This window comes from Chiloscyllium plagiosum, unplaced genomic scaffold (assembly GCF_037043375.1).
Source record: "Chiloscyllium plagiosum isolate Xiang-an unplaced genomic scaffold, Cpla_swu_hap1 HiC_scaffold_38, whole genome shotgun sequence".
In the NCBI taxonomy this organism is placed as follows: domain Eukaryota; kingdom Metazoa; phylum Chordata; class Chondrichthyes; order Orectolobiformes; family Hemiscylliidae; genus Chiloscyllium; species Chiloscyllium plagiosum.
Genome location: NW_028270176.1, coordinates 40,103,403 through 40,109,099, shown reverse-complemented (window position 1 = coordinate 40,109,099; position 5,697 = coordinate 40,103,403).

The window sequence follows — 5,697 nt, the reverse complement described above, 5'->3', positions numbered from 1 at the left end:
ATTCAACAAAAGTTATAAAGTATTTTTTTGTTCCTCCAGTTATGAGCTAAATACACAGCTGCTGAATTAATTGATTCTCATTCTTACTTCTATTCAATCTGTGCAGTTTAGATGAAATTAAATTTCCTTCAATGTGGGAATAGGCCCTTCGGCCCAACAAGTCCACTCCAAAGAGCAACCCACCCAGATCCATTCCCCTTCATTTACCCCTGACTAATGAAACCAACACTACGGGCAATTTAGCATGGCCAATTCACCTAACCTGCACATCTTTGGACTGTGGGAGGAAACTGGAGCACCTGAAGGAAACCCACGCAGATGCGCAGAGAATGCGCAAACTCCACAATGTTAAATTGGACCATTAACAGATCTGGGAAGCGTGTCTTGTGCAGTTAATGTTCCCTGCTCCGATACACCCTGGGTGAGAGACAGAGTAAAGCTCATTCATTGCAGGATTCCGCCAAGTACCTCATCCATCCTAAATCCCACTGTGATGGAATCTGACAATGTCCATTCTACATCAAGGGGAGAACACAAGTTTTGATCTTGGTGTTCCTGATTTCCCGATTGGCCATTCTTCCAAGATTCACGCCATTTTAAACTGTCACAATTCACCAATTAGAAACGTAAACTAAGAGATTTTTAAAATTAGTTTTGATTAGACATACCAATAGTAAAGTGTGGAGATCAATTTGAATTTAACATTTGTTTCTGGAGAAATGCAAGGGATCTTGCACCAACTCATGAGTTGACAGAATGCTTCTTTAGTTTCACACCAAAGAAAGCTGACAGATAAGTTGTTGAGGAGCACAGGGATGAGGAGAGGAGGGCGATGAAAGGTCAGTACTCTTACTCCCAGTGCAGAGTTTTCTCGGTGGCGGCCCTCTATAATGTAACCCAGTTACTAACAGGAGCATTCAGCTTCTTGAATACTGTTTGAAAATGTAACATTTCCGTGCAAAATAATAATTTTGAAGCATGTTGGACATGACTGGCCCTGTTAACAAATGATTAACAGTGACTCTCATAATCCTGAACTGATGTGTGTCCCGGTGTGAATTTCATAGTCTTGTCTCAGTTTTCTGGAACACATAGGATCAATTATGGCATTCTAACAACTGCTATGCCATTGTTTCAAATACAGAACACAAGTAACTATTTTGATTAGATTAGATTAGATTATATTACATTACAGTGTAGAAACAGGCCCTTCGGCCCAACAAGTCCACACCGACCCGCCGAAGCGAAACCCACCCATACCCCTACATTTACCCCTTACCTAACACTACGGGCAATTTAGCATGGCCAATTCACCTGTCCCTGCACATCTTTTGGACTGTGGGAGGAAACCGGAGCACCCGGAGGAAACCCACGCAGACACGGGGAGAACGTGCAAACTCCACACAGTCAGTCGCCTGAGGCGGGAATTGAACCCGGGTCTCAGGCGCTGTGAGGCAGCAGTGCTAACCACCGTGCCACCGTGCCGCCCACAAATTTCGAATAAACATATTCAGAAATGTTACTAAACATCTCTGGGGCAGTCGGGAATTGAACTCAGGCCTTTTGTCTCAGAGACAGAAATTCTATCACTGCAACAGAAGAATCGCACATAAAACGCTTATCTCTTCATGATGACGGGAAATGTTTCCTACAACGCCAAGGTCGACGTAATTGTGGGCAATCAATTAAAATTAGAACAATAAACTTAGAATAATAAAAATTGCAGTTTGGTATAAGAGCAGAAGCACACACAGATACAGACAGATACCCACAAGTACACGTAAAGACACATATACAGGCTCTCACATAAAGACACATAGTTATGCACATTCACTCAGATGTGCATATAGATAAGACGTCACATACGCATACACGCACAGAGCCACACATGCAAATGGCACTTGAACATGCATCTAAGCATTTACAAAAACTCACATACACCGAAAGAAAAGCTCTTACAGAAATAAACAGGGGTACTCATACATAACCATGAAAAACATAGACACACGGTAACACACAAATGGTCACAAATACATATGCATTCATACAGCACAATGCATTCCTGAAGAAGGGCCTGTGCCCGAAACGTCGATTATCCTGCTCCTTGGATGCTGCCTGACCTGCTGCACTTTTCCAGCAACACATTTTTCAGCTCTGATCTCCAGCATTTGCAGTCCTCACTTTTTACTAGCACCAATGCTTACAGGCATATATGCATGAACATAGATACAACATGCCAAAAATGCCCTCCTGCATGTCGATACACACAGGCACATAAGTGCACAGAGAAAACGTTAATTTCATTATTTTCCCATTTTTATAATCACAAACATATGATGACAGAGGCAGCTTATTTTTTATTTTTAAATCACGTTGATCAGCACATATACGCGGTCACACATACACACAAATTCAGAGTCTCACATGCAGACACGCAAGTGCACTGATCAACAAAACGTGGGGCATTTATTAAACAAGGATATTGGCACAAGCATCAACAAGCATCCACACACAGTAACACAAACAAGCTTATCAGGGCATGGTTTAGGATAGATTGCCACACAAGCAGACATCGTCACATAAGTATAAACATCATCAAAACATGATGTTGCATGCTAACACTTGTTAAGCACAAACATGAAAATAACCTAGTGTAGCTAGAATCTGAAATTGACACATGAACACACATTTTAGACAGCACTAACGAAAAACGAACAGTCACAAAGACATTACGAGATAAACGTCGGCATCAATGACGTGCCATATTAGCATAATGATGCTTATACATTGTGAATTGAACAAAACTTACGTGCACAAATACATGAGCACACCAGCAATAAAGGAGCATTAATATGTTTATTCATGCACAGACTCAAACATGGGCAAGAGTGAAGTCAGAGTAAATCATGACCACATGCACAAACATTAAAGGAAAACCATGCACATCAAGCAGTCGATCAAGTAAATTAAGGGACACATGCACAAAAACGTATTCCTTAACATACAGACCCTACAAACAAAAATATGAAGCAAAGTTCTTATTGAGAATGCAACTTATATTCATAATCTGCCAAGCAATTTCTCACCAATAATAAAGATGAGAATCACATTTGAACTTTTATCTAATGATGGCCACGATTTTCAACTAAACTGCTGTCACAGCTTATATTTAAAATATAATGATATAATTAAAATAATCGTGCCTAGTAAGCATTCCTCAAATAATAATATCCTTCAATAATAGATTAAAAGAAAAAGTAATGTAAAATGTTGTTACAGACAGTGAAGAAGGAACATGTGCATTTATTATTTGCAAGTTCTTGCCGAGAGTCAATAATGCACTAAGAAATACAAATAGTTGCAATTGAGAAACATCTGCCTGCTTTATGAAGATGCAATGGTCTCTAGTTATATGACGTGGATGCAGATAGATCGGACTGGATCAATAAACATTTTAAATGCGTTCTCTCGGATTTATATTCATAGATTCAATGAACCACACTTGGATTGAAGACTATGAGGATGATAGTGGCAACATCTGGACAACTGCTTCCACGTTCACCACCTTGTTCTTCCTGAGTATTTTCTACAGCGCTGCTGTCACACTGGTGAAGGTGAGAATAATCACATCTTTCACACGCCAAACAGCCCAATACGTTTTGTAAAATCTCTTAGTGTACCATTGAATAAAAATTAAATCTGAATGTCCCTGATCATAAATATCTGCGTCATTGCTTTATTTCTCTTTTCCAGGTTAAGTGAATGAGTTGTGGACCCCTTTGATTTTGCTGATCTGCTTATCAAGGTCTCTGAATTCCCAATCTACAATCTGTCCTGTTGCCGACTCTCACAGTGAAATCATTTTTGCTTCTCAGCGTGTAACTGGGATAATTAATCATGGATTTTCGTTTTTACTTTGATATCGTCGAGTTGATTGTCGTTGAAAAAAAGTGTAGCTGCCCAGTTGTTTAAAACCCATTTGTTTTTCTTTTAATTTGTTCCTTATTCAGTATGGTTGCCTACCCTTTATGATGAGCTATTGTATTCCTTTTCTGTTGATGGTTACGATGGGTAGAAACTCACAGCTCCGAGTGCACACGATCTCGTCTCAATGTGGCATCCAGCCATTGTATTCACGTCTGTTAACTTTAACATAAACGTTTGGATAAATTGCTTACTTAAATGGTTAATAAATCTCGAATGAATATGCACTAACCTTGGGTTTGCTTAATTCTTTCTTCAAGTCCAGTGAGTAATAAGGGCGGATTCTCAGAACTGGAGTTTTTCTCGCAAATAAATCTCATGGAGCATAAGTCTTGGGATCTATTTGACACACGCCTGTCAAATCCCACGAAATCAGACTGAGATCTATCAGACGCAGGGATATTACTGAACAGCAACCCTCAAAAATAATAAATCAGAGGTCGATGTTGATCAGGCAAGGCAGCGCTCAGAAGTACTGGAAATATTCAGCCATTTGGATCTATGTGACGCAAGATGGAATTGAGAACCAATCATAGCAACTGTTCACAGCGTCTGGAAACTATCAGCAGAGGGGAACAGTCCCAATTTCTCAGTGTCGGCGCGGTACATCATCCCGGGAACAGTGTTGTGAATCAGTTACGCATCCCATCTCATAACTTTGCATTTTTCCAAAAATGTGGCTTCTGAAACTGGACGCAATATTCCAGGTCAGACAAGCGACTGTTTTATTTCAGTTTAACATAATTGCTTTGCGTTTGTTCGGTACAGCGTACTTGAAGTAAGGTTTATTTGCTCTTCTGTCCACATGTCATGGTACATTCTCTCATTTAAGCACATATACATGGAGGACCCTCTGCTCCTGCACCCCTTTGGATTTACACCCTTGTTATTGTATGTTCCCCTGAGTTCATCACAAAATAAAGAGGCAAGTCACACACTCCTGACACTGAGATCTATCTGACACACCAATATTAATGAATATGAATCCTCAAAATTATAAATCACAGATTGATTTCGATCAGGGATGGCAAAGATCAGAAGCACTGGAAACCCTGCTGCTTTCCGTGTCCTTTCCCACAAACTCTCTGCAAAACATTGAAGCTCTTAGCTTGTCTTCCAATACCCTAACATTTTACCTTAAATTGCTATTAATATGTTTCTGTAATTTGCCTTATAGACCAAAGCACAGGTTGAAACAACAAGCACTCCAAATACTGAATTCCGAGAGTGTACACGATAAGGCGACCTACATTCTGAAACGGCAAATACCCATTAACAAATGGCTGACAAGTACAAAACAGCGGGTGAGATGAATTTGAAATAATCAAAATATATGGAAAATATCCTGAAGCTACAACGGTGTAAGCAAGACCTGAGCAGACAGAATGGATTTCGTTTTTTTTAAATTGTTATTTATATCCAGAATTTTCCTTTCAATATATAACTTTTTATTTCCCATCACCAAGTCACCCATAGCATCTTTATTTTCAGCTACTAACCATCACCAGTAAATTGAATAATTTATGTTCAAAGCCCCTCAAGGACAACCGACACTATCAAAGGTACGGCAGAAGTAGGAAGACCCAAAAGGAGATTGGAGTCAATTTTTCTAGTGGTGAAATATTAGTGCTGTTCTGACAGAAGGTATTTCTGAGGGGTGGTCCAGTAAAGCTATGTGGGTGGAACTCAGAAATAAGAAGAGCATGATTATTT